Below are 21954 nucleotides of genomic sequence, written 5' to 3'. Positions count from 1 at the left end.
ACTCGCTTCTGCGTACGGAGTCAGAGTGAGTACCCTTTTGGGCTTCTCAAAGCAGTTCTTATAAAATGAACATGGAGTTAAAAACACATGCTCTGCTTATCCCCACATGACAGAGTGGGAGGGAAAACTGCCTCATCTATGTTCAAACTTTACAGCGAAGCTTTTTCTATAACTTCCACACTCGGTAGACCTATATACCCCTGACCCCTGTTGTGCTGAAATGTCTCCCTCCTTTCCTGTTGCTTAGCGTTGACGAGACCTCAGGGTGCGACAGATGTATTGACAGTAGGGCTGATGAAACATGCATGTGTCAAATATGCCACCCACCTCCTTGTGTTTGCAAAGCAGAACAGGTCCAGCTCACCTACTTCTCAAAATTAAAAATCCACATTTGTGCGAATGAACGGAGCCCGGATGTGATCAGTCATCGGTTATCTCTCACAATGTTATGTCACTTCAGTATCGCAGCAGGTTTCAAACATGGCACCCAGAGATCCTGTGAAATAGGTTACAGCCTTTGTGAGGTGCGCCTGTTGTTCAGCCGCCCCGCTGTGTTATCAGTTGTTTAAATCTGTGCTGTGATAACAGGCATCTGAAGGATTTCTGATTGAAGCTACTGAGGAACTTAAAAATTTCAGTCACAGTGCATTTTTAACTCATAAAAACCCAAACATCCACCAGCGACCAAAACTATCTACTAATCAACAACAAATTTATTGTTCAAGTTTTTTGAGCTGATTTAGGATAATTTTGGTGTGCTGAATCCAAAAATCAGTCATTTTGCTCAATCAGGTGAACTTTCTGAACTATGCTACATATTGGCTTTTTAACATTTTTGCTTACATTTATGAGCATTTTCACATCATATGATACAAAATTCTTTCATATTTCTTGCAATAAACAAGTTCTGAAGATTTGACTTTTGCCAATTTATGATTAATGTTTTTTTTTTTAATATTACAGGTGAATGAAATGGCTTCGACTAGAAGATCTTGCAAAAATAAGCCTGACGTATTCTGCTACATCTGCGGTGAATACATAATAAATAATAAATACATCCTGTTAGAAAAATATTTTTTTGTTTTTCTCTTAAAACCTATTTTGGGTGAGAACTATTTAAAAAATCAACTGATAAAGTCACAAAAATGTCATGAATTTTGTGAGACGATCAAATTTTTCAAAATCAAATTAGCAAAAAAAACCTGACCTGATTGAGAAAACCAGATGTCATTTTTGGATTTAGCGGTGCAAAATGGTCCTAATTCAGTTGAAAAAACCTAGACAACTTGCAAAAAACATTTTTTTGTAACCCAGTGTAATTTGGAAAAAGGAGGAAAAGAAGAGAAGCTACGAGAAGACGATTTGCCAAATATGCTATTAAGCTCCAGTCGAGCTGAATACGATAACGAACATATTCAGAAAATAGAATCATTTTCACATCATATGATACAAAATTCTTTCATATTTCTTGCAATAAACGAGTTCTGAAGATTTGACTTTTGCCAATTTATGATTAATGTTTTTTTTTTAATATTACAGGTGAATGAAATGGCTTCGACTAGAAGATCTTGCAAAAATAAGCCTGACGTATTCTGCTACATCTGTGGTGAATACACCATTGTACCTAACAGGAATCAAGTCACAAGTTTCATAAAGTGTGCTTACCAATCTTATTTGGTATTAATTATTATATTTTGTGAGAAGATCAAATTTTTCAAAATCAAATTAGCAAAAAAAACTTGACCTGATTGAGAAAAAACAGATGCCATTTTTGGATTTAGCGGTGCAAAATGGTCCTAATTCAGTTGAAAAAACCTAGACAACTTGCAAAAAAACATTTTTTTGTAACCCAGTGTAATAAATGTTTAATACCTGGTCTATAATCCTATCAGTACATGTAAATAATTGGTGTAAAATACAGTTTGTCATCATTTCATGGTCATCAGATATGACCCATTTGGACGTTCAGAGGCTCTCTTGTTACCATGGAAACACTGTCATCTTCTACAACATTGATTCACTAGTAAAACCCATGGAGTTGAATCAATGGCAGTGGATGGAGAAACAGTTAATAATAGATTTTACTGAAAAAGTTACTTTTTCTTCAGTTTTTTTTTTTTTTTTTTTTTTCCAGTTTTGATACAGGGCGACCCAAAAAAACGGGAATTTTTGAAGTGCGTATTGGCAGACATGAGCAAGTGGCAGCACTGCGAGACAGTGACCTTGAGCAAGTAAACACACCCCCATTTTAGTAACCATGGATTTTTTGAAAATGAACAGGGGATCTCAGTCACTGTCACTGCGAATCGTTACGCGGAGATGTTACAATCCTTCGTTACACCTGAATTGAACAATTTTCTACACGTTCAAGAAACCTGGTTTCAACAGGATGGAGTGACATCACACGCTGCACGGCAATCATTGGCGGCTGTGCGAGAATTGTTCGGTAACCGTGTGATCTCAAGATTCGGTAACGTTCCCTGGCCCCCTAGATCGCCAGATTTGTCCGTTGTGATTTTTTTCTTGTGGGGCTATCTCAAGAGTAAGTGTACACGACCTCGACCAAGAACTGTGGATGAGTTAAAACCGAGAATTCAGGATGAAATTCACAGTATCCCAGCTGAGATGTTGCAGCGGTCCATGAGGAATCTCAACAGCAGATTTCAAGAATACATTCGTACAGGAGGACGCCATCTACAGGAAGTCATTTTTAAAAAATGAAAATTCCATCATTGTTTCTTAAATGGCGTGGTTTAAGGTTTCAATTACTATGAATAAATATTTTTCTTCCATCACTCTTGGTTTTATTGGATTGTTAAAAAGTTCCCGTGTTTTTTGTGTCACCCTGTACAATGACCCTTGACTTAATTTGAGCTTTTACGAACATCTTCATGATCAGTCAATTAACCCTTTCATGCATGAATTATGAGAACCATAGTTGAGATTTTTTTCCTGTTTTTATTCCTCTTTAGGCATCAAAAAAAAAAAAAAAACAATGCAACTGAAAATTTTTTTATGAACTTATTTTTCACAGGAGTTACAAAAATGTCCACTCGCTGGACACCAAGCATTTAATTTTTGAAGAAAAAAAACAACATGTATTTAAAACCCATCATCAGAAAATGAGATACTATGCGAAAACTATGAAATAAAAACATTTTTCATGCCGCTAATTTGATATTTTCTCACATTTTACCGTACTGTAATACTAGTTATTTCTAACTTCATGCAGATAATATGCAAAAAAGACAGTTATGGTATGAATTGCAGTGTATGGGATGGTGCATAAGCGTCCACTGTGTTAGCTGAAATGCAACTTAAATAACAAAACCCATGAATATACAAAAGAACAGCTGTAGAATAACTGTCCACTATGCATGAAAGGGTTAAACAGGAAAATAGATGATTGTCACTGAAAAATGTGTAAAATTCAGGGGATATTATTATAATAAAGGGTGAAAAATCACTTAGGAAAGGTTAAATAAAGAGAAAATGTCATTTGGGAACTGCCACAAAGGTCCTTCTGGGTTAAAATCCCTTTAAAAAAACGTCCAGTGAGACCAGCTCTTACATTTCAGGTCATTTTTTTTAAGCAGAGGAAGCACTATATTAAAGACTTATTTCCTCACTTCAGTTTGGACCTTTGGAAAAGACAGGAAGAAAAAAAATCCTGAGACCAAAGACTGTAACTACATGTACTTAGTTCCATGAATTCTAAGCGGACGTTAAGAAGTCGTGGTGACAAACACTCGCGCTGGTGTTCGATATTTAATATGGAGTTGGTGGTTTCACTTCTTTTTTAGCTAACAGACATCAGTTAAATTGCCAGTGTGCATTGATTTCCCAATTTTCCGAAACAGGCCGAACCAGCCTTAAATTAATGAAACTGTGGCCCCTGATTTTGTCAACAAGATTGTCCTCTTATAAGGATTTCAGCCGTCTTAGCGAGGGGCGTTGTTAGAGCCGACAACACTGTTATATCGATCTAACTCAGGCTCAAACCTTGGTGACCCTAGAGTCTCGGTTAAATGTACAGCTCATGTATCTCAAGCTGCGGAAGTATCTTCAGAACTGGTGTATTGTTCCGAACAGGTGAAGCTCTGTGAACTACGTTGACTGCTTTTGTGATGTTCGTGCTTCAAAAGCGGCGTAGTAACATGACAACAGAAGCGTTTTAACATGTTATTTGGATCGAAACTGACAAATTCACAGATCTAGAGGTAGCGGCAGGGGGTCTAGGAGACAAAATCACTACACTCATTTGAGTTCAAACCGAGTAGGAACGTTCACGACTAATCAGTAGATCAATCATTTCAAGTAGGAAAGGAGGGAAATTCATGTTTTACATCGGAGACACAGAATTGTTGTGTATTGGCACCATTTCTGTTGGAGTACTGCATATGTTAATTCTGAAGAAGAGTACCGTAAATTCCAGATTATAGACCGCACCTGAATATAAGCCGCAGACCCTAATTTTAGAAAGAAAATCAATTTTGTACACGTATAAGCTGCGCCGGTTTATAAGCCGGTGTCCACCAGTGGCGATTTCTCATAGACTGCAAGAGAAGCCCAGCTTCCCCTATCATTCCGAAAATTAAATGGTTAAATATGTTTGGTTGTGTTGACATTTCATTGACTACACATGTGTTAAAACACGTTCATCTCACAGACGAGTTCGTTCAGAATCAGCTTTATCACAGATCATCAGACTCCATGTTGTTCACTTCTCATACATTCCCGTTGCGCTGTTTCCTCATACGATCTATGGTCAGTGCATTTCCCCGTTGAAGCCTGGCTTCTATGGGAGTCTATGGGACCGAGTGGAACCTTTTTTTTATTGCATCAAAACTGGACGGTAATTGGATAAAGGTTTTCTTTGAGTTCAAATGAAATTCTTCCCTGTATGTAAATGGGTCTGATATGTGTGAGCTTGTGTCATATCTACAGGTTGATTCGTTGTTAATATGATGATTAAAAAACAAAAGACAAAAAACGAGGCAATAAAAGGATAGTAATAAAAGCTGTGGATTCACGGACTTAAAATGACTTGAAAGACACTTGAAAGTGAACAAATTTTTGTTTATCATTAGAGTAGGACTTTTAATTTATTTTTAAAATATAAAGATTAAAAACAAGTAATTACGTCTGTTGTAATATTATTTTCATTTAACATTACGCACAACGTGTGCATTAATTCTGAGATGCTTTAAATTTAGGACGGTCTCTGGAGAGATTTATTGGGTGTTTTCATTCAGAGTTTTGTTTTGTATATTTGTGAAACAATATTAACATTTGAAGGTTTACTATTTTTCCTTAAAAGTTCCCCTTTTGTGTGTGTTAATATTAACTTTATAAAGGTTAAGTTGTTAATGTTATCCATTCCTGCATACCTGCTAACAACAGACAGATTCTTCCCTGGGGTGTGGCAGCAATAAGGGAAAATCGTTGTATAAACCGCATCGGAGTATAAGCCGCAGTGTTTAAAGCGTGGGAAAAAAGTAGCGGCTTATAGTCCGGAATTTATGGTAAATTATATATATATATATATATTAGATTAATCTACTTCTTATATATCTTAATTAGGGGTGTGCCAAAAAAAGATTCATAAAAAAATTGCAATATTCATTCACTATGATTCAGAATCGATTTAAAATGTCCCAAAATTGATTTTAAAAATAAAACAAATCCGCCGGCAGTCTGCTTCTGTTTTGTACGAGGGACGTCCTGGCATCATCACGCAGCCGGTTCTGGAACATACATACGCGTGGTAAGCACCAAAACAAAGAGGAAACTAATGGAGGAGGTAGGGTTAGCGATTAGCAGCTAGCGCGAGACTGGAGTAGATCGTGAGGATCCTTTGCACACGTATAGATTGAAGTAGAAATTTAAAAAATCATTGTGAATAAAATAGTTTTGAATCGAAAATAATTTTGAATCAAAAATCGATGTTGGATTGAATCATAGCCCCAAAAATCGGAATCGAATCGTGAGATAGTAAAAGATTCCCACCCCTAATCTTTATATTATTTTGGTCTGGCTGGAGGACATATGTTAAGATTATATCACAACCAGTTAGATTAATGTGGACCTGAAACAGCGGACAATATTGCTCTGGTTTATTTTCTTTGTACCTTAGGTGATACATGGCACTGCGATCAAACTTGTTATTGATTTGGATTTATCCGAAAACTTGATTGTTTTTCATTTTTTCACCAGCAGGGGGCAACCATCTTGAAACAAGCTAGCTGGATGGATCATGTCTGTTGTTAGTTTGTTTACCAGTAGGAGTTAGTGAAGTAAACACATGATTATTGACTTAGCTAGAGGTCGTAACTCACATTATATGTCAAAGTGATCAACGTTAACACTTATAATATTTCGGTGTTGGAATCTCAATTTCCTGGATGCTCTGAATTGAAGTAATTTCACCCATAAAATGCATTTTTCTGTACATTTTCTCTGATTTTTCTGTGTATTGTCACCAGTACACTGAAAAAAAAAGGCCTGTAAAAAAATAAGAAAATTAAACTCATTATTGGGTTAAAATGTTTAATTTCAAGTATTTAACAGTGTGGTCGGAAAATTGCACTTATCAAGTTCTCATAAATAAGACAACATTATCTAAGGATTACAGAATGCTTTTTTTTTTTTTGAAGCATAATATACTTGTTTCAAGTCTTCATATAAATAAATAAATAAATATGGTCTTATGAAGATGTAATGACTACATAGAAATATATGTATGGGCAACACTGCATAAAACAGCTAACAAGTGGTGCTAGGCAAAACAAACCCCGCCCCTCACATGTATTATATCTTATTTTGGCATCAATCCAGCTGATGTCATCATGTCTATGTGTGTGCTGATGTCAGCATATCAATTGCCTCTATATAGGTTTGAAGTAAATTGAAAAAAAAAATGATTTTTTTAATAGACGTGGAAATTTCGCTCAATGTAAGTAAATGGGAGAAAAAAAAAAAAAAAGATTAAAAAAATTAATAAAAAATTTTTAAGTTTGACCCACTTTCCCCAATATATAATGGCATCTATTCTGGGTCACTGGCAATCTATAAACCTAATTTGGTGTGAATTTAACAAATAGTTTTCTGCTACAGACATGAAATTTTGCCCATTATAAGTAAATGGGATTTTTTTTTTTAATTCCTAGAAAATTTTAACTTTGACCGACCTTTCCCAAAATGTCACTACATCTATTCCGCATCACTGGCACTCGATTAACCCAATTTGGTATGAATTCAACCAGTAGTTTTGCTGCTACAGACATGTGAAATTTTGCCCAATTTAAGTAAATGGGGGATTTTTTTTAATTCATAAAAAATTTGAACTTTGACCTACTTTTCCAAAAACATAATGACATCTATTTTGGGTTACTGGCAATCTATAAACCCAATTTGGTATGAATTAAACCAATAGTTTTGCTGCTATAGATGTGAAATTTCGCCCATTATAAGCAAATAGCAAAAAAAAAAAAAATTTTTTTGAAAAATTCATAAAAATTTTAACTTTGACCTACTTTTCCCAAAATATAATGAGATTTATTCTGGGTCACTGGGAATGTATAAACTCAGTTTAGTATGAATTCAGTCAATAATTTTGCTGCTACAGACATGTGAAATTTCACCCATTATAAGTGAATGAAAAAAAAAAAAAAAATCATAAAAAATTGAACTTTGACCTGCTTTTCCCAAAATGTAATCAGATCTATTCTAGGTCACTGACAATCTATAAACCCAATCTAGTAACCAATAGTTTTGGTGCTAGAGTGTTAACAAACAAAAAACAAACAAACCGAACTAAAAACAATACCCCATTCCTCCCCTTGGTGGGGGGGGGGGGGGGTAAAAATATCTTGAGGGTAAACAGTTAGCGTGTTCTCCATACTCATCCCCCCAACAATGGCGCTTATTTGTTCTAAATATTGCTTAAAAGTGGGGTAGTTTAAGACGAAAATTCTCGGAACAAGTCAAATTATCTTAAGATAACGTCTCGATAAGAAAATAAATTAAAAAAAATACATGATCTTTCAAGATAGATAGTCCAAACTCAAGTCAGATTATCTAAGTCAGATGTTCATTTTTTGCAGTGTATTTGTTGGTTTCATTATAATTGCGCCATACGATTCTGTTTACAGCTTAAAAACAAATATGTTTTAGTGTTCGGTATCATGTTTCTGCTGTCGTTCTAGCGTCTACCTGAACTTCTGATTCATACCTCCACCTGTCTAGTGTTTGGCCACCACTGAGCTCTTAATAATAACAATTTAGTCTCAGTTTGAAACCCCATGTTCAGCATACATCTCTGTTAATTTTCACCCCGAGACGAAGCCGTATTTCGTGCCTGGTGGCTAAGTGTAAGGGTTTCAACGAGCCGTAATCAGGGAAGGTAATTCTCATATTAATTCATTTAACCCCAACCAAGTGCCATGGATTGAATATCTCCCCAAACACACCAAAATCATTTCACATCTAAATCTGAATTAATCACGGTTAATTACACAATTATGCATTTATTCTGTTTAGCAGGGAACCAATCAGGAGCCAATTAGCGAAATCAGATGACTGTATATACATCCAGTTCCAGTGAAACATGAAATAACATAAATGTTTGCACTTAATCTGCATATTAGAGCAAAAATACATTATACGAGTGCTGCTAGAATGTTTTTATTCTAAAGCTCTGCTCTGACATCTTTGCTCCAAACAGGCTGATAATCCTGTGAGCAACAGAAAAAAAAAAAAATCATTCAGTAGTGACTCAGCTGCTTGTAATTTTAATAGCAAGCCATAATGCGCTTTGCTTTTATGCCAGCAATAAATTAATCTTCTGAAGTATTGATTTTTCCAAATGATGGATTTTGTATTTTGAAATAAATTCAGTTGCAGTTCTATTTTCAGAAGTTGGACCTCTTTGCTCTTTTTTTTTTCCTGTTTTTGTTCACTCAAACAGCCTTCTTCTTCTTCTTTTTTTTCTTTTTTTTTTTTTTTTTTTTAAATCTTTTTATATCAAAGATTCAATTCTCTAAATTATAACGTTAAAATAATAGCACGACATTCAACATCGCACACTTTAAAGTGACTGAATGATGTTCAAAATCATTTCGGTGATAGAAACTTTGAGACGTTACAAGCCTAAGGATCAGCTCGGAGATAAGAGACAGAGAGTTTCTAACTTGTTGCCATGGTTACCGCTAATGTCAAGATCTGGATCCTGTGTTCTTTCTGTTTTGTTTGAGTTGTTTTTTTTTTTTTTTTGTGTGTGAAAAGGATTCAAGAAGTACAAACTTTAGTACTTTATCAGAGTGTGTAGTTTGCTGTTAATGTCTCACATGCACAGTAAACCTTCACCGGAGAATGCCTTGAATTGATTTCTTGGATGAATAAAGCATTTATATGACTATTAAGACAAATAAAGAAAAAATAGATAAAACACTTGTGGGAGTGAAATTATGTTACTATGTTGGAAGTATTTGAGAATTCACAGCGGAAAGTTTAAACAAAAACACTGACACTTGGGTTATATTTACTAAAATATTGTGGTTTGGCTTAAATATTTGAATGTTTACTATTATTTCTTTCCTGTTGCATTCTAAACGCAAAGGAAAGGAGTTTTAGTGCTTCCTGTAGCTTCTCCTTTAGCCTTGGACACATTGGATCAGATCTACTAAGGTCTAAATTTGTGTGTATGAATTTGCAATTTAGAATTTTGCATGTGGGGTTGAACCACGGGTTGTGGGTAATTTATTAAGATTGTTTGCGCAAATTACAACAGGTACAAGTCTTGTATACCATCCTATTTAAATGAGGATACTGGAGACAATGCGCTGGAAAAACTGCATTAATGGCAACAGTACACTGAAATGATGCAGAAGTTGGAGGAGTTTTGTCATAGAAGGTATTGCATGATTCATTAGTTCATTTATTTTTCATTTTAGAGGTTGTGGTGTGTGTGTGTGTGTGTGTGTGTGTGTGTGGGGGGGGGGGGGGGGGTTGTTGTTGGATTGACTGTCAGGCGCACATAATTTAGTCCCACTTTAGCCTAATTTCGGTGCGTATTTTTAATCACAATCGTCAGATCAAGTGGAAAAAAATCATTCCAAAAATGTTCACAAATGCGTGAAAAATGTGTTCTTTGCAAGAATTTTCATCATTTTAATGTCTCCTTTTTGCGAAAATAACCACTTCCATGTGTGCGGAATTACGTATACAAACCGTTTGCACCTCCCTTTGAGATGTGTTAAATGTAATAATAAATTTAATAATAATCATAATAATAATAATAATAATAATAATAATAATAATAATAGCGGTAATAATAAATTCCATTTCTAAAGCACTTTTCATTTTTCACTTTTTAGCTTACCGGCCGACAGACTGTAAGCTATTGTCGCCATGTGCCCTCCGGCATCATCGTCTGTCGTCGTCTGTCGCGGTCATCTGTCGTGGTCGTCTGTCATCGGCGTCTGTCGTCATCATCGTCTGCCATCATCGTCTGTCGTCGTCTGTTGTCATCTGTCGTCGTCTGTCGTCATCATCTGTCGTCATCGTCTGTCGTCGTCTGTCATTGTCATCTGTCGTCATCTGTCGTCATCGTCTGTCGTCGTCTGTCATCGTCATCTGTCATTGTCATCTGTCGTCATCTGTCGTCGTCTGTCGTCATCGTCTGCCGTCGTCGTCTGTTGCCGTCTGTTGCCGTCTGTCATCGTCGTCTGTCGTCATCGTCTGTCGTCATCGTCTGTCGTCATCGTCTGTCGTTGTCTGTCGTCATCATCTGTCGTCATCGTCTGTTGTCGTCTGTCATTGTCATCTGTCGTTGTCATCTGTCGTCGTCTGTCGTCATCGTCTGTCGTCGTCTGTCGTCATCTGTCGTCATCGTCTGTCGTCGTCGTCTGTCATTGTCATCTGTCGTCGTCTGTCGTCATCGTCTGTCGTCTGTCGTCGTCGTCTGTCGCCGTCTGTCATCGTCGTCTGTCATCGTCGTCTGTTGTCATCGTCTGTCGTCATCTGTCGTCATCGTCTGTCGTCGTCTGTTGTCATCGTCTGTCGTTGTCTGTCGTCATCATCTGTCGTCATCGTCTGTTGTCGTCTGTCATTGTCGTCTGTCATTGTCATCTGTCGTCGTCTGTCGTCATCGTCTGTCGTCGTCGTCTGTCGCCGTCTGTCATCGTCGTCTGTTGTCATCGTCTGTCGTCATCTGTCGCCGTCTGTCAGCATCTGTCGTCATCGTCTGTCGTCTGTCGCCGTCTGTCATCGTCGTCTGTTGTCATCGTCTGTCATCATCTGTCGTCGTCGTCCGTTGTTCATTGTCCGTCGTCGTCTGTTGTCCGTCGTCCGTTACAAAAATTTCCATAGTCTTCTTCTCCGAAACTACAATTCCGATTGACTTCAAACTTGGTATACAGCTTCTTTATGATGATGTCAACAAAAGTTAGGATCCGGATCTGATTCTGGATTCGGTGCAACTTTGAAAAATTTCCCCAATGTAACAGATAGTAAGTGGATTGACCCAATAAATGAGTATCAATGATATCAGTTGGAATTAATTTTTTTACAGATCTGATTGGAATATGACCAAAACATGGGCTATTTCTGTAATATAATAAATACAAGGAACTGGGTGATAATAAATGGCATCTGGATACATTTCCCAAAGCTTTTCATTTGGCCGGTAAGCTACAGGGCCATTGGTCCTATTTTTCTTTGGTGGAACAGTGAAAAATGGGCTGACTGGAGAAGTTAACAACACCGTTATGCTCGTAGTATTTCCGACGTGGAAGTTATACGTCACACTATATGTTGCGTCACCGCCCCTTTGATTCTGGAACATAAGTCCTCTTTGTAGAAGTCTCACCGCTGTTACTCCTTTGGCTTGAACGTGTAAATCGGTCGATGGTGGCAAAAAGGTAGGATTTCCCGGATCTCTTTGTAAAATTGGCTTATAAATATATATGTATACGTAAGGTAGTGTATATGTTAAGCCCATAGATGGCGCTATTACACCACATTTTCATCTTCAACTCCCGCTTCGGTAGCACTTTTATGTCCTTCTGTTATCCCATAGGTTGCCATGTTATCTTTACCCTACAGGTAAGCTACGTTATTTACACTGACTGTTTAAAATATACAATTATCAAAGGTTTCGGCACTTCAGAGTACATTTTGTGAGTTATTTTCTAAGTTGAAGTGCAAGAGAATTCATATCCGAATGATTTGTGAAGTTGAAGTGAGTACAACTTTTATAGGTTGCCTGTTAAAATTCCATTAGGAGATCTGATTTGCTATTAAGATGTTTTAGCCTCTACTTATGATGCTGTACCTGTGTTTTTGTTACGTAAAATGCTGATTTGAAATGCTGTATCACCTTACAGATGGAATAAACTGTCCCGCCACAATTCTGAACTTCCCTCCATCTCATTTCCTACGGACAGCAGCCCCGCGAGCATCCCATAATCACATACAACGCAGAGCCACGTTGCCACGGCATGGGTTATAATGTTATTAGAAATATAGCGACATTATGTTTTTGGTTCAATAAGCAGACTTCTGAATAATTCCATGTATGCTGGTAATAATAATAATAATAATAATAATAATAATAATAATAATAATAATAATAATAATAATAATAAACTTTATTTGTATAGCACCTTTCATACAGAAATTGTAGCCCAAAGTGCTTCACATTGATTGAAAAAAAACAATATTAAAATACATTAAGATTTGATTATACATCAAGAAATAAAATGACATTTGAGAGAAATACAATAAAATAAAAATAAATATAAAAACAGCGCACATTAAAATATTTGATTATGCATAGAATTTTTGAAGTGCAAGAAATAAGATGAAATTTGAGAGAAATACAATAAAATAAAAATAAAAGCAGCGCACGTTAAAATATTTGATTATGCACAGAATTTTTGAAGTGCAAGAAATAATGGTATGATGGTGGATGTATAGACCTAAATTATAGCTTTATGATTTTGTTCTATAAACTTATTTAATCACTATCATATTAACATATGAGTGGACTGGAGAATGACTGTTGACTGCGTGCCAAATATTCCTCGATTTATTTCTATTTCAACAGATTAAACTTGTTTTTTACCTGGTGGTCCACATTTATACCTTGCATTAACCCATAAAGACCCAAACCTGAACCGTTTACTAAAATAATCTGCTGAAAATGTTTAATATTTTCTCATCCACTAATCCTATCAATACATGTAAATAATTGGTGTAAAATGTAGTTATAGAGAGAAAAAAATCATCTGTCATCTCTTTAAGTATCCATGATTGGCTTCTTGTAGTTCATGTAGTCCTGCCAGATCCAGATCTGCCTAGTCTACTTATCAATATTCCTTTCCATCTTTCTTCCACCTCATGATGTTTTCCGTCTACATCAAGGAAAAGTGCTGAGGAAAAGTTTTCAAATGCAACCGTGCTGTCGTTTTTAATCCTATCAAAGTGCTGTCTTCATGTAAACTTCTGCAAAAACCCTTAAATTGCCTATGATGGCAATATGGATGTGAAGGCCTGCTCTGTCTATGACTTTAATCAGAAAATACATATATATATAAATATATGTATGTATGGTAGCCATGCGTATGTGGAGAGACATACGTCTAATGTTTTGATCCCGTTAGAAATATGGATTCTTTTACACATATCATGTAAAAAAAAAAAAAAAATCAGGTTGACAGAAAACTGCTGAAGAAAATATATGATTTCAAAGAGTACTTCCACAAATCTGAGGTCATCCTAACTTCCTTTCTCCACAATCTGCACAAAAAGACATCTCTGCAGCTTCAACATGACCAGACTTGTAGTGATTTCGATCTCTTTTTAATACTTTTCCACTTGTTCTCGAGAAAGGAAAGGTGTTAGTGATGTGCAGTCCATGAAGGCCTTTCATATTAAACTATGTTTTTTTTTTTGTTTGTTTGTTTTTTTTAACAAAAGGCAGAGCCCCGCTGGGTGTAGAGCAGGGCTCAGGAACCTTAAACACTCAAAGAGCCATTTGGACCAGTTTTGAACAGAAAAGAAAACACAGGGAGCCACAAAACCCTTTTGACAACTAAATGAAGATAAGACTGCATATCGTTTTTTATCTTAATGTTATGCATAAAAAAAAAAAATAAAAAAAAAGTCTATTAGGTTCAGCACTTGACAGCATTATTGCTAAATGTGCCTTTTGAACAGGTTCAGCACTGGACAGCACTATCTAAATGCTATGTATTAAAAAAAAAAAATTAAAAAAAACCTCTATTAGGTTCAGCACTGGACAGCGCTATGGTTACCTGTACCTTATGAACAGGGTCAGCACTGGACAGCGCTACGGTTACCTGTGCCTTATGAACAGGTTCAGCACTGGACAGCGCTACGGCCACCTGTGCCTTATGAACAGGTTCAGCACTGGACAGCGCTATGGTTACCTGTGCCTTATGAACAGGTTCAGCACTGGACAGCGCTACGGCCACCTGTACCTTATGAACAGGTTCAGCACTGGACAGCGTTATGGTTACCTGTGCCTTATGAACAGGTTCAGCACTGGACAGCGCTACGGCCACCTGTACCTTATGAACAGGTTCAGCACTGGACAGCGCTATGGTTACCTGTGTCTTATGAACATGTTCAGCACTGGACAGCGCTATGGTTACCTGTGTCTTATGAACAGGTTCAGCACTGGACAGCACTATCTTAATGCTGTGTAAAAAAAAACAAAAAAAAAAAACAAAAAACTACCTCTATTTGGTTCAGGTCCAGACAGCGCTATGGCTTCCTGTGCCGTATGAACAGGCCATGACAAAAAAAAAATTAAACACATTTTATTTTAATGTTACAAGATCGCCATAATCTTCAAATTTAGAATTACATTAAAATGACTAACAAATTAAAATAAAATTAGTTTAAATTAAATATTCATTAATCATGTTCCCAAAGCAAGCTAGCAAGCTACAGCAGAGGGATGACAGAACCACATGTGGCTCTAGAGCCATGGACTGACCAACCCTGATCTAGAACCCATGGTTCCCCACGGGTCAAGTTAGTGCACTATGAATCTAGTCTTGACATGTCATTACCATATTTGGTTACTTACCTGTAAGTGGCAAAAAAAAAAAAAAAAAAAAAAAAAAGAAGTTTATATAAAAAAAATACAAGAAAGGAACATGTATTTTAGAGCATTAGAACATCACTTTTAGAACATTAGATCCAGACACCTGTCCACATCTACATTATTCCTTTGAACATCATTCCTTACATTAGTACCATTACATCATGGTACCTAACAATTCAATTCAATTCAATTCAACTTTATTTGTATAGCCCAATATCACAACAAGGTTATCTCAAAGGGCTTTACAGAGTCAGTTAGAGTAAACAACAGTCAAATGAACAGCAAGAAAATGAGTAGTGTCCAGGGCATCCCCCGTCCTTAGACCCTCCTTCTCGGCAAGGAAAAACTCAAAACCCAGTGGGAAAAGGGAGAAACCTCGGGGAGAACCACAGTGAAGGAGAGATCCACTCCCATGGACGGACAGGCTATAGATGCAGCAGGACTGATGGACGTCCATTTGCAGATGTAGTTCTAGTCTACAAGGATGCAGTAGGGTGGACACATGGGGGGTCCATCCCGCTGGATGAGACAGGCAGGGGCAACAAGTGGACCTTGCAGACCCTGTAGACCACATTGGACCTGAGATTGTTGACTCACTGTCCTCACTCTAACTATCAGCTGTCACTGTCTTGTAATGTATGGAGAAATGAACAAAAATAGTCACTTGCCAGAAAAAAGGTTAACACTTTGGAAAAGGCACCAAATTGTTGAGACGTCATGATGCGTGCCAGATACCTTCGTCACAGAAAAGATACAACAAACTGATGCCCGACACATAGGCTTTCTGCCAACAAAAACACAACAAAGCAATATTTCCAATCATTTCACTTCACAGAGGAGTAATTTAATTAATCTTTAATGCCAATAAATGCTGATTATTGAAGCTGTAAGTAAAAAAAATAAGGGGGGGGGGGGGGTCAATACAAATCCAATAATCTAAGAAATGGCTTCAGCGAATGTGTCCGGGGCCTTGTAAGTTGGACTAATCGATGAAAATCAAAAGGTGGCCAAAGAGGTGGGAGCATCTCAAGAACAAATTGATTTCCAAGTGGCTTTGAAAAATTGAGGTTAGTACCAGGACTCAACGATGTCAAATGCACGGGATTAATACCTGTCCTTTCTTCGGGCTGCATATTCAGTCAGAATCCTACAACACACGAGCCACCGCTGGTCTAATATTCAAGCCACTTTTAATTAATTAGCGGCTCCTCTTCTATACCACACAAGACCGAACCTGCCAGGCACCAATCGCACAACATTTCTCACGCTGTAAGGCTGTCCACGGCCAGTTTGGAAGTCTCTCTCTCTCTCTCTGTCTTTACTTTCACTTTGTCACTGCCAGGGTCAGAAAAATCATGAAATAGCGCAGAGCTCCCAGTGGGACACTTTGTTTTCTGTGACACCGAGAAAGTCATTTGTCATCACACCGCTAAAGAGTTATCCTGTAAAAATAGAATCAAATATATCTTCACTTCACTAGCTTTTTTTTTTTTTTTTTTCTGAGGCTGTCATTCTGTTTGCTGTTTCATACCACAAACATTTCCCCCTTCATCTCCTTCCCTGCAATGTTTTACCTCCTGTCTAATTTAATGCATGATCTGACTTTTTGATGTAATTAGCTTGAAAAGTGACTCGAGGGCTGCAGTGCACTTAAAAGCAATTGGGTTTGTTTAGCTTTGTTGATTTGGAGCCATCAAGATATGAGGTGCAACAAGTTGTTCCACTTGAATCAGTGGAGTGTCTGTTGAAGAAAGTCTGGTTTAACGCTGTGTTTGCCGACACGAAATGACTGTCAACTTTCGAGACCTTATCCATGTAAAAACATATTATTTTACTTAAAGCCCATTCCTGCTCTACGTTAAAGATGCGGATGAGGCGTTCTGTCTGTCAGTATGTGCAGGGTGCATAATTAGTAAAAAAAAACAGGGGGTGGGGGGGGGGGTTGGGGGGGTGTAGTCCATAGCCAACGTCACAAACGTTGGCGTGGAACAAAAGTGAAACTTTCAATGCCCAACTCCCGGGTTATATTCCTCTATTATAGAGTGGATCTTATATGAAATTTTCACAACTTCTAACCTGTATCCACTGGACCCTCTCCACTGCTCTATGGCCCCCCCACAAATGCTGGCCCCATGAATTTCTCACGTTTACCCCCCCGCCCCTTCACAGTACCCCACGGGTACGTTCGCGAATTCTGAGACTACCGACAGTTCAGTTCTGGTGAACATTGGCTCCAACAATGTAGGACATAGATGTAAGATATTGTAGGTGTTGACCCCCCCCACCCCACCCCCCTCAACAAATCACACCCTGATTATATGCATAATTCCCGGGAGTTTACTGGTGCAACCCCCAACGGAGAATTTGGAGTAGTACCATCAGGAACCAGGGAAGCGGTGTTGAAATTTGAAAAGAATAATTTGAAAAAAAATTGAAAAAGGAAATAGGGCAACAAGGTGGTTCAGTGGTTAGCACTCGTGCGTCACAGACAGAAGGTCCTGGGTTCAATTTCAACACCAGTTGAAGGGGGTGGGGCCTTTCTGTGTGGAGTTTGCATGGGTTCTTTCGGAGTACCCTGGCATCCTCCTACCATCCAAAATCACGCACTGATAGGTTAATTAGTTCATCTAAATTGCCCGTAGGTGTGAATGTGAGAGTGATTGGTTGGGCGTCTCTATATCCATGGGTTTTCTGTCCATGTTTGTGGACAAGAGTTTCACAACTTCAGACAAAAAAAAAATGTCCACCGCAAAGGACATTCCAAAAAAAAAAATTTTTTTTTAAATGTATCTGAAAAAACTGTTGCATCATTATGCTTCTAATATAGGCAATTATTTATTTTTTTAAAAAGCCAAAACTTGTACTTTCCTGGGTCTCAGGAGGATATGTCAGCCCTGCGATGAACTGGCGACTCGTCCAGGATGTACCCTGCCTTTGCCCGTAGACACCATCGCGACCCTCTCAAGGATAAAGCAACTCAGAAGATAAATGAATGAATTTCCAGAGATGACGGAAGTCTTCAAAGAGTGACATACTAGGCCGATAACGGTACACATACCGCACCAAACCGTTTCGGTACACACCTGTTCGGTTCGGTACACAGCTGTACCGAAATAGCATAGTATGTTGAGTAAAAGAAAAAGGAATGAAAAACGTTGTTCGATGCGAAACTTAAAATCCACGAAAGTTTCACACGGACATATGGAAGGACGCACACATTGACCCGAAATATAAAATAGCAGCTGATATAAGGTTAAGAAAAAACAACAGATATGATGTGAACCTGGAAGGAAGAGACTGAAGACCCTCCACCATCAGTACAGTCCAGTTTGGATCAGTTCAGGTCCCGGTGAAAGACAACAAGGAAAGAGACGTTAATAAGACGGACATTGTTTGGCCCCTAGGAACTACGGTAGTTCTAAAACACTTACACTAGCTCGGTCTGTCTGTCTGTCAATCACGCATGCTGTGTAATAGAGGAATAAATAGAACGTTGAAAGTATATAAAGTTTCACTTTCGTTTCACGACTGCATTCGTTACGTTAGTTATGGACCGCACCCCCAGGTATATAACTGCGTGCCCCCCCGTTCCGACAAAAAAAAAAAAAAAAAAAAAAATACCCCTTGCACACAGGCACACAACACAGTTTGTTCTGTCCTAAAATAAATAATTTGGTTCATTGTGTTGTCCAAGTTGCTCTTCAGTTTGTTTAAACAGAATACCAGTTTGTCCTCTTGTTAATGTTGCACTTCATGTGGAATTTTTTTGTTATTTTTATGCAGAATGTGAACTGACAGAACTGTGATTAGATTTTTCTTGTTTGTTCAAAACTACCTTTAAGGGAAAAGTGCAACACTAATGTTTAAAATACATTTAGTAATATTAATAATTTATTTTATTTTCAATTTGATTTATAGCAGCATAATTATATTATTCCTGTTTTTCTATATTCTATTGTCTCCAAAAAATTGGGGGAAAAAATGTTACAAAAAAAAAAAAAAATCATAAATGCATTCATAGACATTTTAAGGGGTTTTCTTTCTTCCTGTACCGAACCGAAAATTTTGTGTACCGTTACAGGCCTACGACATACCATCATTTCCGGTTTATAAGCCTCTACTTTTTTTCAACACAGCTCAAAAATGATGCAGCTAATTTATGTTTTCCAGGCTAACAATTGATCCGGCTGTCAAAGAAGGAAATAGAGCTGCTGCACATAAGCTTGGCATCAGTGAATCAATGGTGGTACGTTGGAGATGGGGTGGCTGTGGCTTATAGTCAGGTAGTCCAGAAATAGTCCAGAAAGTACAGAATTGTCAATATAAACATTGGTATCCACATTAGTCATACCTCTTCTGTTGCCGTCATGTTTGTTATTATTGACTTTCTTTTTCTCACAAAACTTTACTCTTCTTCGTGGTATTTGGTCAGTATGTTAATTGAACATAGCGCCCTCAGGTGGATTGAATGAATGAATGAATGTTTTAGTTCAGTTACGTACAAAACACATACATATTAAAAAACAAACAAACATAAAATTAACACAATTATTAACTGAAAAAGGAAGAAGCTGAAGCTAGAGGCTTATTTCTGCTTCTCCTATTCCCATCGTTACTCCGACTCCACACCTGAAGTTGCAGCAGATTAAACATTAACACAAATTAGTCTACATTCGGTTTCTTAAGTCACTTTGAAATCATATTACGTTCACATCCTTTGAGAATTTGACAAGTTAAAGCTTTTTTGAAACTCGACAGCGAGCTACACAATTTCACTTCATCCTTCAATTTGTTCCATAATTTGACACCAATAACAGAAACACAGTGATATTTAACATTTGTTCTTACTTTACGTGTTTCAAACACAAACATCCCTCTTAAATTATAATTCCCTTCTCTTAAATTAAAAATGTTCTAATACAAACAGGAAGATTTTTACTTTTGGCACAAAACATAAATTCCATTGTTTTTAAATATACAATATCAAAAAATTTTAGTAAACCAGATTCTACAAAAAGTGGATTACTTGATTGGAGATAACCAGCTTTGTTTATGACTCTAATAGCTTTTTTTTTGGAGTTTAATTATCGGGTCTAAATTAGTTTTATACACATTGCCCCATATTTCCACACAGTACGACATATATGGCATTACAAGTGAACAATACAACATGTGCAAACATTTTTTGTTTTACAAATCTGGAGTTTTATAAAGAATTGCAACAGTCTTGGACATTTTACGTTTGATATATTCTATTTGTGGTTTCCAACAGAGTTTATGGTCAATAATCACTCCCAAAAATTTTGTTTCATACACTCTTTCAATTTCAGTTTCATTAATTTTCAGTTTATTTCCTCTAGCACCACCAAAAAACCATCAATTTTGTTTTATCTACATTAACCATTTTTTTTTAACTTGATCAATTCCTTTTCCACAGTTTCTAATATTTGTTTCATATTTGCTCCCGAATGAAGCAAATTAGTATCATCTGCAAATATTGTAAATTTTAACTCACTAGATGCCATAAAAAATATCATTTTGATAGAGTATAAATAACTTAGGTCCCACAACTGAACCTTGTGGGACCCCACATGTTACTTTTCTAAGTTGTGAATTTGTATTTCAAATTGTTACATACTGGAACCTATTTTGTAAATAACTTTTTAACCAGTTTTGTGCCACACCTCTTATACCATACGTTTCACATTTCCGGATTCATTGGCAAATGCTCATTTCAATGCAATGGATGCATCCAAGTCTGAAGGCAGTGACGCTTGACCCCATTTGAAACGTATGTACTTATTTACGTACCTGAAGCGAGCATGAATTGGCTTATAATTACCTGGACATTTTTTGTGAGAAGTTTTCAAGTTCCTTCCTAAATGTGTATGTGTGTCCTCCAGATGTTCCGACTACCTCATATAGTCCAAAGCCGTACGGGTTAAAAGGCTAATTGGTGAGTCTGAATCGCCTGTAGTTGTCTGTGTGTGTGTCAGCCCTGTGATGACCTGGCAACCTGTCCAGGATGTACCCCGCCTCCAGCCCACTGTCAGCTGGGATCACATCCAGCCTTTCCACGACCCTGCCAAGAATAAAACCATAGTTAGAATGATGCAGCTACCAGTGACTCTCAAAATAACACGTACAAGAGTGTTTGCAGATTTGATTATAATGTAGTGCCCCTATAGGCAGTGGGAGGTATTACACCTAAATGGAAGGGGTGGTCAACCTCAGCATTGAAATGAAGACGATGTGGAAGTACCTACATGTCTTAGTTCTGCTGGGGTTGGATCCAAAAAAGCCCTGGCTCTCATGGACTCTATTGAAAAGACTCTTTTCTCTAAAAATACTTATTATTAGTTATTTCAGTGTCATCTGTTTATTTGGACACTCCGATAAGACGTCAGGTCCATCTTTAAAGTTTCCTCTTTTAACCCTTTCATGCATGGATTGTGAGAACTTGAGTCAAGATTTATTTTTTGAGTGTTTTTATTCCTCCTTAGCCATGAAAAAAACAATGTGATCGAGTCTTTTTTTTTTTCTATGGAGTTACAAAAATATCCATGCATTTAATTTTTGAAGTAAAGAAACGTGTTTAAAACCCAATATCAGAAAGTGATATGAAAACAATGAAATGAAAACATTTTTAATGCTGCTAATCTGATGTCTTCTCACATTTTAACATATTCTAATGCTAGTAATTACTCACTTCATGGAGATAATATGAGGAAAAAAAAAAAAACTTTTTGTCTAACAAATAATTGATTTACACTCAAACATGTCACTGCAGGTCAGGTTTATCAAGAACAGCACAGTTA

The 21954-nt window shown here is 37.2% G+C and overlaps 1 long non-coding RNA gene across 1 annotated transcript; it reads left to right on the top strand.

Annotated features, from left to right (window-relative positions):
• Positions 1-14026: 14026 nt before the first annotated feature.
• LOC115435881 (uncharacterized) lies at positions 14027-21129 on the top strand. Its single transcript, XR_003937743.1, has 3 exons — positions 14027-14135; positions 16411-16413; positions 21114-21129. It is a non-coding gene; the product is annotated as an uncharacterized LOC115435881 (long non-coding RNA).
• The last annotated feature ends 825 nt before the right edge of the window (positions 21130-21954 follow it).

The sequence above is a fragment of the Sphaeramia orbicularis genome, chromosome 2, assembly GCF_902148855.1.
Source record: "Sphaeramia orbicularis chromosome 2, fSphaOr1.1, whole genome shotgun sequence".
In the NCBI taxonomy this organism is placed as follows: Eukaryota; Metazoa; Chordata; class Actinopteri; order Kurtiformes; family Apogonidae; genus Sphaeramia; species Sphaeramia orbicularis.
Note: the sequence above shows the minus strand (reverse complement) of the source record. Positions and strands in the feature narration are given on the sequence as shown.